General features: G+C 38.0%; 1 protein-coding gene across 1 annotated transcript in view; it reads right to left on the reverse strand.

Annotated features, from left to right (window-relative positions):
• Positions 1–13,623, reverse strand: part of tnksa (tankyrase, TRF1-interacting ankyrin-related ADP-ribose polymerase a) — a 76,031-nt gene that overhangs the window by 32,779 nt on the left and 29,629 nt on the right. The gene's annotated exons all lie outside the window — the stretch shown is intronic.

Genomic DNA, 13,623 nt, shown 5'->3' on the forward strand with positions numbered 1-13,623 from the left:
GTATTTTAATCCAAAATAATGTAGTTTTAATGTTGCAAAGATATAAGGCTTTCATTGACTTTCATACAGGTAACTCTAATTGAGGTTATTTTGTGTTGTTTTATTTTACATTTTACATAGTAGATTCCTGTCACTGTGGCATGCTGTTATGAGCAAACACAGACAAAAACCCAGGCTGAGTTATTAGGAATCATAAACATAGAAACCGCAGTGTCGTAAAATACCCACAACAAATATGACCAAACTAATTTCCTCAAATAATGACAGAACAACTTCTTGATAGATTTTATACGGATCTGAATCAAAATTGACATAAAACACAAATACGTTTGAAAATGTTCAGCCAGCCAAATCTATGAGAATGTGTGAATGCATCTCTACTTTTAGAGCTTTCCCGCTGACAATTAAATAAACGGAGCGCAGCATATGCACTCCTTGGTGGAGATAATACGGCGTGTAAAATCTGAATTAACATGTTTGTTGATTTACTCACACTGAGCGTGGCAAAACAACTCTGTGTGGTGCCATAACAAGACGACACTTTTACTCAAATTTAGATATCACAATGCTAGCACAATGTCCTAGCTTGTTTGCTATTTACTTTTTAGATTTAAAGGGACATAAGTCGATCTAAATCTCAGTGCAGTCGCATCATCCCCCCTCTGCTTTGGTTTGTGCCACAGCTGCCTCCATAAAGGAATCAGTTGGGACCATAAAAACACAGTTGCAAAGATCACATCAGTCAACCACAATCTGTGAAGCTGTGAACTGAAGCGGCTGACTTTGGAGTAAATAATCCACTGGCTGCTCTCCTTGTGCATGAGTTGTTATTGGCCAGCTAAAATTTAATATTTCTGAATTAAAAATCCTCTTCCTGGTCTTATGTAACATTCAAGTCATCAGATTGGAATGTGCTCTCAGTAGCTTAGAGTGAAATGAACAGAAACATGCAAAAAGAAAACATGACTGTATAATAAATCTGTAGTATTTACTTTGTGTGTACGGTTTCAACTCTGGTCAAATCTTAATGGCCAACGAGCTTCAGAGAAAAACACTAGAAAATAAATCATGTTCAGTGATCTCTGCTGCCAGCTCCGGAGTTCATCCGAGAAGCAGCGGCAGCCAGCAGGAGCGAGGCATTGCTGCAGGGACAGATGGCGGAGACGTATTTACAGGATGTGACAGCGGCATTTGGAAGCAGGACACAGTAAGCGCTTACTCACCATCCTCATCTCTAATGTATATCTCACTATGCTTGTACCTCAGCACTTCTTATTTCAAACAGTTTGAAACCTAAAAAAATAAACAGAAGCAAATTGAAAGAAAAAAAAAACTGCCTTTCAGTCCGTCTTAAAGCATGAGCCCTGTGTTGCATCACAATGCTGGGGTTGCCTGGGTCAGACTGAGTAATTTCAGCTCCGCCTTTTCAATCTGGCAACCCTGTATGACCCACTACACACGTGTGCATGTTCGAGCCTGCTGCCACTTTATAAAAATCACGACTGGTTTAAATGATCTTGTTTTATATTAAGGAAGTCAATATGTTTGTCATTTAAAGATACAGGCAGGTATCACTGAACATGAGAGATGGCAGAAGAGTAAAATATTTTTTTTCTTCCTAAATTAAAGCTTTCACAGGAAATTGGGCAGAAGCCATGCTGTGAGCAAAAAAAAAAAAAAAGAAAAGAAAAAGAAAAAACAGCTTTTCCTGCCTATGTGTTTACATAAGCACGTCTATTCTGCCAGCACCAATATCGCCAGAAGATCAGATTAGGGCGTTTACACGATTGCCTGAAATGAATATTTCTCTAAATACCACATCTTACATAAGATATGCATGTGTTAAAATCCCGAGGGATGTGACAGGTGAGTATTCAGCCCGACACACTGAGAGTATGGCAAACTTTTGTTTGGTTTTCACTTCCATTATTCAAAAGGAGAACACAAAGAATGCTCTAAAAGAAAAATAATTCAGCAACCTTAATCGAATATGTGATCATGTATTTCCAAAACATTTTTGTTTTCAAAACATTCAGAGCTTTATGGTGGATATTTCTACAGATGTCAGACTTTCACTACATACCCTCACTAAAAAAAAAAAAAAAAAGAAATCAAGAGAATGACACATGGATGAAGAGATACATGTACTGATTTATTATTATTATTATTATTATTATTATTATTAACTTTAATTTCACGGGGAAAATCCAATTGAGACTAAAAATCTTTTACGAGAAAATCCTGGCCCAGATAGGCAGCAGCACAGTTTACAGAACTTTCAGAGAAAAACAGAGAAAGTTAACACCATCATAAATAAATGAAAGAGTTCTCAGTTACAACATTTACAGACTGACGAAAACAGCAACTTCAGGTTTATGTGTTTCTGCAACTGGTTCAAAGAAGATGGAGCCGAAAACTGAAAATATTTGACTGAAGGACGTAAATGGAAGAATGGATGAATTGACTGAAGAAAGAATGGATAGAAACAAATGGATGGGTAAACTAATCAATGGATGGATAACCAAAACAATTGCTGAACTAATGAGGCGACAGAACAAGATCAATAAATGAGCTAATGCATAGATGGACAAACAGACTGATAAACTGATAAATAGCTCAATGGGACGCTGGATAGATGAACCAAAGAATGGATGGGAGGAGAAAAGACTGATGAACAGCAAGGATGGCTAAACTGATGGATCAATAAATGAGAAAGATTTATGGATTGATGTTCACCTTTTACATTTACCATGCAGATATCTTTGTTTGTGTTTTTATGTGCAAAAAAAATTCTTAGTAAATAAAATTGACACCACACTAATCCAGAGCTAAAAACTACCAACGCCAGATGTTTCCAGATGGTGTAGCAACGCTGCATGAAGTTCTTCTGCACTCCAAAACAAGGTCACTGTGAAATAAAAATTAGTATGGCATGTTTCAGTGGAACCAAGAGTTCCAGTGGCCCACACAACAATAAAAGGAGCAATCCCCTCTCCCAAGTTTTAATCATCTAAAAGCTTTTCAGTGAAGAGGACGGCCGGAGTGGCGGAGGGGGAAGATGATGGGAAGAAAAGCCAAAGTAGGGAGGAAGGAGAAGAGGACAGCTTTTAGTCAGGAAACGACTTCGTTGGGATTTTAATTTGAAATCATCAACACTGCCTCTGAACTCAAACCAAAAACTTAATGCTGCTTTCATCTTAAACAAGATGCGTATAAATTATTCTCAAAATAACTGGATGTTTAATCTACAGCTGTGGACTTTCCCCTTTCCCATTATTCCTCATCCCTCTCTCCATCCTACCTTCTTCCTGTTTTTCCTTACGAGCCTGTCAAGCTGTTTCCATGACAACGGTGACGGCTGGCTGTCAGCAGTTGCCATAGCAATGGGAAATGATGTATTGAGGAGCGGTGGGTGGATTTGGCCCGTTGTGTTTAGTGTGGTTGAAGCGCCTGCGTGTGCAGCCAGGACGCTATTCTTCGGGTCTCCCTTTCAGATTCCGAACAGTGAATTATCGACTCGACACAAAACACAGGATCTCACTACGGAATGAAGGTCGCACGAAAAACTGTTCCTATACTCAGGTCATTCTTAACTGGTTCCTTAAAAAAAAAAACACTAAAGCTGCTAAGAAACTATTTAATTTTTGCACATGATGAGCCAGAAAAACCATTTCTGTGTAAATGTTTGCCCTTCACACTTACGTATTTTGAATCTGCAGGGATCACAGAGTAAGGAAACAGTTTTTCTACCGTGGGTCTCACAAGTGTACACAGCCGTGTGAAAATTACTGGATTTTAAGCCCCGGGAAATTTTGACCATGACAAGGCAAATACCACCAGAATCACAATAAGACATTTCCGACATTTATTCATTACTTTCAGTGAAGGCACCAATTCTTTGGACAATTATTCCCTCTGGTTTTGGATACTGTTCAGCTTTTTATTTTCAGACAATATGTAACAGTAGTAACAAGCTGATTAGCATCTCAAATAATCCCTGAACTATGACTCCAAATCCCAGCAGACTTGATGCCAAAGGGCAAAAACGTGAAAGAAGGATGACGTTCAAATCATTCTTTCCACTGATCCGAATCAGAAAGGATTCTATGCCTGACTAACGTCTCTCGTTTTGTTTTTCTAATGAGCAGATGGTGATTTAAAGAGGAGAATCAAAAGAAAATGAGGTGGATGAGCAGTTCATGCCAACATGGTGCTGTTGGTTAATTGAGCTGAGAGCATGTTGTGACAGTCATGATGCTAACATACAGTAAGAGGATTCAGTTACGAAGCTTTTTCACATTTGTTGCAAATGACTGCTACAAAACCACCACTATCCACGACTCATTGAAGATTCCTGAAAGGTGTCGGTTATGACAATATTTAATTTCCCTTTTCATGGAGTAAAATGCATTTTTAAACAAAAACCTTTTAATTCAATTTTGATTCCAGCATTCAGTTTTCTTGGCAACACAACTAATCAATTAAATAGAATCCAGTGATATTTAAATAAAGTTCAACAATCCTAGTAGAATTTTCTTGACAATTTGTTCATTTGCATCCAATGGCTTTAGCCTCCTCTTGCAAAGAAAAGTTACAAAAGACCAAAAGAAAAGAATGAGACTTAAAACTGTCGCACTGTCAGCAGACATTATGCTGGTGGTGAGTATTTTTAAGAGCAACTGAAGCAGTCTGTGGACAACAAATCTTCCTCCAATGGGTGACATTAGAGGGTTCTTTACAGCCTACAGTGGGCACACACTGCCGAGTCTAAATGTAGGATGCTGACAGGTTTACAATAAAGAAAACTGAGTGACGAAATGAAATGAAAAGGGGATCCAACAATGTTTGAGTTAAACATGTACACATTGAAGGACAATTTATACTCTACAATTATAAAGGATGTTACTGTTTTGGAAGTTTGTAAAAGTTTTCTACAATGACATTCCTATGATCTTTATAGATACAGATTGACTTACACTCCATTTTTAGCAGAACGTACAACCAACACTCATTTAAACAAGAAAGAAGCACTGCTGAGCAAGCAGATTTTGCATTGGTTCCAGTTTGACGGAACGCCTCCCGCTCCTCACCCGAGGTGAAGTAAAATGCAGGATCATCTCAGGCATGAAATTAGAACTTTAAGAACAGTGTAGTATTCCTCTAAAGTTTGGACTTTTACTGCGCAAGTACTCAGGTCAGGGCTGGACATGAGTAGGTGGATGCTCAAACAAGATGAGTAGTGTCAGATTACTGGATCAATAAACATATTAGCAAAACTGTCTGTGCTTCCTCTGACTGACACACATGCACGCATGCACACACATTATAAAGCTGCTGACAGCTCTGCCCTGCCAGCATCTTGGAAGATAAATAACCCACAGCTAAAGCTCTCATCTTATGCTCTTCTTGTGCACTCATGCAGCGGGACACAAAAGCACATGAGCTGGAGTCTAAGCCTACACCTGTCTATCTTATCTGCTCTGCCTGCCACCTGGAGACGCTGCCTTTCCAAGGACATCACAAAAAAAGCTAAGTTCAGGGTTTTGAGGAAATCACTGGAAGACGTCCTTTTTACCTTTTGCTTAGACTTCATGTTGTTAATCCACATCTACCTAAACAACACAGTTAAAACTCTTATCCTATAATGTGCTCAATCTCCACACTTTCACTTAAATAACATAATTACTATGGAAACAATCTCCAGCTCGGAAATGTTAGCTTTGTGCCTCCTTAATTATCTTCTGAAAAACGACAAAATGCTACCAAACAATCTCAGGAGTGCGTTTATGCAGTGACGACGCACTCTTACAAATTTGCTTAAGAAAACTAAAGCAGCTGATTAGCTGTTATTTTGCAGTAGTCACCAAATCCTGTAAAGTTTAGCTTAGAGCAAAATGTGCAGAAAAATATAAAGCTTTTCTATAACTGAGCAAATCATAATTCAAAGAGAAGATATGGCAAGTAAAACGGTGTAGTGCCATAAAATAGTAAAGCTAAAGGTGTTGGTGGTGGTTAAGTGTTTGGCATTATATAAAATTCTCCATCAGCTATCTATGACAGCTTGAGTGTATATTACAAGGCGGTTTATACGGTTTATACAGAACAGGAAAACTGTATTTGAGAACCTCTTTAGAAAATGTCAAATATTTATTGTTTTGGCGGTTAAAGTTCACCCCTAAGATCTACGTCTCTCAACAAAAGAACATTTTAAACCTTGCCAGTAAGCTTGAAGCTCTCAACAGGACGGGCCTATGATTAAAATTTAAACAGAGATCCAGTGAAAATCTTTTATTTTCTCCTTCAGCTTCTTGAAATTAGCTTTTCAGTCATCTGGTGCTTTGATATTTCCACCAGTGACTGGGGATGGCCAACAGATCAAAAGTTCACATGATCTCTGCAAAGTCACACATCCAGAGATGATGAAAAACCCAAACTAGAAGTGTGCTAATCAAAACAAAAAGCGGAATATAGAATCAGCAACATAGCTGCAGCATTTGAGGGACTTTAGCTATCTAAGAGGACGGTAAAAACACAAACCAGGCCCCACTGCTGCCAGTGGGAGGACAGGAAGGAGGAAGCATTTTAAAGAGCAAGCACTGTTGGTGGTATGCGAGCATGTCTGTGTGAGCAGCAGGATCAGTGGAGGTAGGTTGATAACATTCACCACTCAGCTGAGGTAATAATAGCGCTCTGCGATAGGTCCTCAATCATCTGAGTGCATGTGGTAACACACTAGCACTCAATAGGTGAAGGCTGTACTATAAAGAAATGCATTCAAAATAAAACTCATATGTTTCTCGTCACAAAATAAACAGGAAAAATTTGGAGCTGACATAATTTCTGCAGTGGTTGGAGAGGAATGATGCTAATTCTTTAACATCACACTTTTAGAGTTGGTTCAAACTAAAGTTCACATCAAGTAAATACCACAATAAAACAAAATGACATAAACCCAACAGCAACTACTGCTTAAACAAAACATTTTAGTTTTTACATGTTATCCATAAAAGAAATTCATTTTTATTTAGCTTCTGATTCACAGACTTTAGACAAAAACCAGAATAAAGATTCACTAAATTTTGTGGAAGTGTTTTGAATAGATTATACCTACCTTACATTAGCTGATGAATTAGTCAGACCATCTGTTCCAGAAGCTAGAAAACTGGAACTAATTACAATAGTGACGGAAAGTACCCATTATAGTCTACAGCATGATGATCAGTGTCTTTCTCACATAGAAATATTTCAAAACAGTCAATTTTCTCTTAGTAAAAAGCATTGTAGCCGTCTTATGTGCTGATTGGCAGTTGCGAACAATATGTTAGAAAAAGGGCCACATGACTGTCACCCAAAGATAGAAAAAAAATCTTTCTATAGCTTCTCACAAAAAGGTCTATGGATAGATTTTTTTTTTCCATTTTAACACTTTTAATGTAACTTTATAAAAACCTTGATAAGCCTGTATTCCAACAGCCAACCCAGGCATATTAAACGTTATATTCAGTATGAGCCACTTTAACTTTATTTTCTAGTTTAATTATAGAATGGTGCTTACCAGAATAAATTGTTTTTGTATATACGGTAAAGGAAAAAGTTAGATAAACCTTCCCTGGAAATGCAGCGTTTCAGCCATGTCTTCCTGAGATGTCTGTGTTTTTTTTTTTTTTTTTTTTTTGTGGATTTCAGGATGTATTAGGGTATCCTGCTCTGATGTCATAATTTACTAAAAGCACCATTTAATAGGTAGGGTTTATGGTTGATTTTAAGATGGTGAAGGTCCTACTGCAGTCAATCCTTCTCAAACCATGACTCTTCCACCTCTGTGCTTTATAGTTGGAATGGGGCTCTTTTCCTCAAATGCGTGATCTGATTTATGCTAGAATGTCATTAAAGTCTTTACCAAACAATCTTCTTTCTGAAAGTTTCACACAGCTTTCCATCTCACCATGGTTTTAACTCACTCCAAATTGGGAACAACTTCAATCATCCCCCATGAGTTACACTGATTACAAGTGGTAGGTAGAGGAGGCACACAGCTTGCAGCTGAGTAGATATGCTACACATGAGCAAGAATAAAAATGGCTACCAGAAACCAATTATCTCTGCATTGCTGTCAAAATGAACTCAGTTCCAAAGCATCAAAACTGGTCACATGTCAAACAAATCATTTACCCAACAAACTGACATGAGTAAACTTGCCTGAGTTTAAATAGTATTAAACCCTCTCCTCTGTATAATGTCGCCTCTCTGCGTCACCGCACCTAATTCCAATAAATGAACCTGTTTGTTATCAGGTTCTGCAGAAGCCTACTAAAAACATTAGGTGTGAATTAAGTGTGATTAAAGACTTAAATATAAGGGAAGACAGCTATCCGATTAGTCACCTGAGCATAAAGTATCAGTTTCTCAACTCCCCAAATGCTGCATTTCATCACTGAAGTTCCTAATGGGGTTTGTTTGTGCAGAAAAGCCAAAAAGACAGAAATTGAACATTTAGGTGGCTCTCCACATTTACAGTAAAGCCTCATATTTATCAATCATTAGAATCTTGGGATGCTCTGTCGTGGCTGTGATAATTAAAACTGGAGTGCTCATGACAATTTGTATGTGTCTGAATGAATTGTCTCAAAGTGGCAATTTGACCACTTTGAGACAATCAAATTGGTGAAATTGATTGCCTCAGCCATAAAAACAGGATTTGTTTTTATGGTGCCAAAACAAATCCTTTTATGCTCCGTAGAGCAGCTACTTTTAACTTGCAGCTCCAAGTCTGAGTATGAATCAATGAATCAAGTTTAATTGTACAACATGTTTCAGCAACAAGGCAGTACAAAATGCTTTCCATAATGAAAAGATAAGCTTTTATACGTTTTGAATGACCAGATTTTGGGCCTGATCGCTAGTTTATAGATATAAAAACTGAAGCTGTGTGCTGATCGTAGATTGTTCCTCTCCACATTTCTCACATTCAGTGAGAATGATGAGAATTGATTCAGAGTCACATGGTAGAGTTGTGTATCAACTCTGTAGTTATGGTGACTAATGTCTTGCTATAACCTGAAATAGTTGGAACATGTAGATTTTGAATAAGAGTGGTTCCAAGATTGAACTTTGGGGTTAACCCATATCTGTTTGCTCCAATGAGAAGTTGCCAATAAAAATAAAGAAATTTCTGTTTTTTTATGTAAGTTTTGAACCAATTCAGTACTGGACCAGAGACTCCTACTCAGATCTCCAATAATATGTCATGGTCAATCGTCTCTAATTACAGAAGTACTGTAAATCTATCTCTGCTTCAACAAAACGAAGGTGGTAAAGACTGATCTGATTCAATATCAGTATCAAAGGTCCAGCCTTTGATGTTATTAAATGAAAGTCAAGCTGAAGCCCCCGATTCATCCTGATTCATCCACCATTCCATCCTCCTGTGCATGCTTTGGCCTATATTCCTCTTGAAATTTAAACGTGAAAAAAATACACAGTATTCTCATCCACTGCTTATAAACAAATGTATTCATGTGATATCCCAGGTTGCTTAAAGTTTAGAGATACAGGCGGATGTTGTCTCATTGTCGGCAAACGGGTCTGCTGCACAAATTGGCCTTTTTGAATCAGATATAAGAAGGTCATGTGCATATTTTAGCATTAAAAGGGAAACTTCACCTATTTTCTTGTTTTGAAAGTGCTGAGAGTTGCTTTGGACTGTGGCAGCTGAGGCGGAAACTCTGTTCTGCTACACTTGCTGCTCTATAGGGGACATGGAGGAGCTTTAGGAAACAACAGGATGGCTAACTGGATCGCAGAATGATTCCTCTGCTGCAGTTTCTCCAAGCTTACTTCTGGCATCTTAATGGCCTCCATGTTACAAACAGGACAGTGATCCCGGAATGGCTTCAGGTTTTCTGTGTATTATTTTCAGTTTGCTATTATTTAGATTGCCTAGTAAATGTTCACGAGACACCATCTCAAACAAATGGAACTGGAGAAAATTCGACTTTTCTTTCATCTAAAGATCTCTGATGCAGTTGTGACCACTCCATTTCCCCCACGCTCCATCCCATGCTTTTATAATGATGAAATTATTTAAGTTAAACATCTGCCCCTTTAGACTCTTAGTCTTTAAAATGAAAATATGCATCAGTGGGATGCATATTGCTTTAATGCACAGTGAAATAACTATTTTATCAGAGTTGCACTTATTTGCTATTGATGTTCATGACGCTGCAGTTTCTCCAAGCTGTTTTCTTCAGATATTTTTCTCCCAACAGGGGTTTCTGCAGTAGCTCCAACATGCGGCTCTAATATGGGTCAGAGGAGTTACTCTGGTGTTCTGATAACACACCACCTTCCTCAAATTTTCTGAGATTTTTTGTTTTTTTCCATCAGTGGTTATGACATTTTGGTTTTGGTCTGATTTTTTTAATTAAATAAAAATACTGTAGTCAGCCTAAAATATAGCTTAGGCAAATAACAAGTGACTGTTATAACAATTGCATTAAACATGGCTGACAATATCACAGACAGTACACCAAAAAACTGTATTGTACTATATAGTTAGTAACAGCAGAAAATATAATGTCGGGCTGCACGACTTCCACATTGATTGCGTTTACATTGGACTCCTGCCTGTTTGCAAATTCAACCATTTATAGATTTTTCTGTGGCAATTAACTCCCAATTAATTGCAGAAACTTACTCATTTTTTGCAGATAAAATCTAATATTAATCTTCACCTTCCATTTCCAAAGGAAAATTCATCTAGGGAAGCTGAATTATTTTGCCACAATGCTACTTGACATGCAATTGGCTGGCATTTACAAAGCAGCCAAATCAGGGGCGCTGCTCATTTTACTTACAGCTGATTGGCTGAGATAAAAAAAAAAAAAAAAAAAAAATCTGTAGATATTAGCTTCTGCTGTAGTGCTAAGATTTTCTTGACTTGTCCATATTAGTGTACATTAGGATATAAAAACAGGCAGTTGTGTATTTAGAAGTGCTCTCAGTATTTGCACAATGATATTATACAATTTATTTGTAACTCCGACTTAATCACAATTTTCCCTTCTGTATTAAAACATTTACAACAAATACCTGTTTAATGCAGGTATTCGTTTTTCTTAATATTCTACGGTGCTGCTCTTTAGTTAACAGGACGGCCGATGCCTCTGATCAGCCACTGAAACTCCGCTCTTACAAACCCTCATTCTGATCTATTGTAATTACTACTGCAGTCAAACGGCCGCGTTACTTCAGTAAACCAAGTCAAGATGCCCAGAAAATCAGTAAAGGGATAATTCAGATGCAAAGGGGAAAAATCCAGTTATTAAGAATACACGAGAAAGCAATGCAAAACTGACACAAGTATTAGTCCAGCTTGGTGAAGGAATGTAATAAATATATTTTCAACATGAACGTCTTATTTTTTTTTACATTCATAATTCATCTAATACTTGAACCCGCAAAGTACCGTAAAACTCAGTAAATCTCTCCTCTCAGCTCCATTGCGGTTTAAATTAGCAATAACTTCCCAGAACACAGCGTGGATTAAATAGACCAGGCAGGAAAACATATTGCGCACTGTCTTTGTGGAGCAATTAAAGAGCAGCGCAAATGAAGATTGTACAGGAGAGGTCGTTTTATTGTATATCTGGGGACAGTTTTTTTTTTTTTTTTTTTTTTTCGGGATATGGCTGCCATAATGTACTCATGCTCCATTAAATTCAAGCAATTGGAAATGATCTCATGAGTGTGTCTCCTGCATCTCAGAAGACTTCATATTGCACGGCTTTCCCCAGAGGCATCACCTCCCCGACAGGGCGTGCGGACCCATCGCAGCAAGGAGATGCTCTCTCACAAATGGATATGAAGGCAATATGATGAACACGAGCTGCAGCTGAGCACCATCCGAATCACTCAAGGACCCATAATTAGAGAAAAAAAGCCTCTTCTAGGCTTCTGTGGCATTTATTTGACAGCCACCGAGAGTAAAGGGTAAAACGCTCCCTTTGGGTCCCGGACTGGCCCTGCAGTTGTCATAGCCACTATAAAACTCAGTGAGCCTCACTTCAGAGTCCAATAAACTAGAGTGATCTTTTAAAAGAAAAGTCAGAATCTGATCACAGAGCTGAAATTGAGCTATGCCTTGTTTGAAAAAGACTGGAGTTTAACTTTTTTCCACTTGAGCTTGGATGATTTAAACGCCGTTTGAGAAAATGTTTGACAATGCAAAGAGATTATGCCCCGAGAGACACCAATGAGGATCCACTGGGGATCCGAAAATTGTTTGGATAATGATCTCTGCTGAGTGGAGCCTCGTTGTCACTCTGCTGTCAAGATAAGGCGAGAAAACCAGACTAACAGGGCTTTATATTTCTGTCAGCGTGGAAGGCAATGATGTGGAGGACTAGAGGGACTTCGCCAACTAAAGCCAGAAGCCACTAAAACCAGACAGCAGTCTGCTTTTCCTTCCACTCATTCATCCAGGGAACTAATCAGTCATAAGCCAGACGTGTTGCTGTAAAGCAGCAGAACTAAACCCAAAGCTCAGGGCTCCCTGCAGATGCTGGAGTCGCAGGATGATAACTGAAAGCTTCTTTCCAAAGGCCGGCGTACTTGTGTTGTACCTAGAATTTCATTTAGCAAACCCAGATTTACCTCATGCCCTCAAGTCTAACCGCGGGATTCTTTCTGCTTCATGGCTCATCAGCAGCAAATCGAAGGCAGATTGCTTCAACTACTCGATTAAGTTAACTCCGTCCGGTAAGAAACCCGTTTTAAATCTGCTTCTTTTCTAGATTTGTACTTGAATACTTGTACTTCTAGATTTTAACGCAGATTTAGGAAGTGAAGGTGCATTAGCAAAACATGCATGGTTATGTATTTGGACACATGAAGATGTCTGCTACAACTTACAATAAAGAATTGTTATTTCCACTGCAAACAAACAAAATCTATTGAAGATGAACTTTAATTTGGATCAATCAAATTCTATACTACTGGATATGATTGGTCTGTTAAAACACCTTGCAATTGGTGCAATTTTAATAAAAGTAAATCCAAAATTTATTAAAAAGGGGTCCACTGGTTGCATTTCCCCATTGATCACCAAAATTTATTAAAACGCTGATTTTAAATTTGGACGTCATAAACATTTTGTCTGGAAAATCACTAATTCTAAAAACAAAGTCACTAAATTGGCAACAGTGGGATGAGGAGTGTTAACTGCACATGTGCAGATTTGACCTGGTGATCTTTCAGTCTCTCTGTAGGGGTGGGCGATGTGGATTTAGAATTACATCATGATAGTTTGTGGTAGTATTGTGACACTGATACAAATAATGACAAAACACAATTTATTTCTTAATTTTTAGATAACTGCATGTCTGTGAATGCATGGAACAGCATTTATAGACGCATTAACTTGGATATTGCTCTTGAAAAGCTTTCCTTTATGAAATAGGCTTAAAGTAAGTGCAATTAATTATATTTTCAATAGCGATTTTCACTAGAAGATTTTAAACATCATTAATTTAAATTTAATCAGGACAACAGTAAATAAAAATTCTTATGAGACAATAAAGTATCAGCTGATCTCCCAAAATTAAGGAATCTGGGGCTGTTGCC

Source organism: Poeciliopsis prolifica, unplaced genomic scaffold (genome assembly GCF_027474105.1).
Source record: "Poeciliopsis prolifica strain line A6 unplaced genomic scaffold, Auburn_PproV2 SCAFFOLD015, whole genome shotgun sequence".
Lineage (NCBI taxonomy): Eukaryota > Metazoa > Chordata > Actinopteri > Cyprinodontiformes > Poeciliidae > Poeciliopsis > Poeciliopsis prolifica.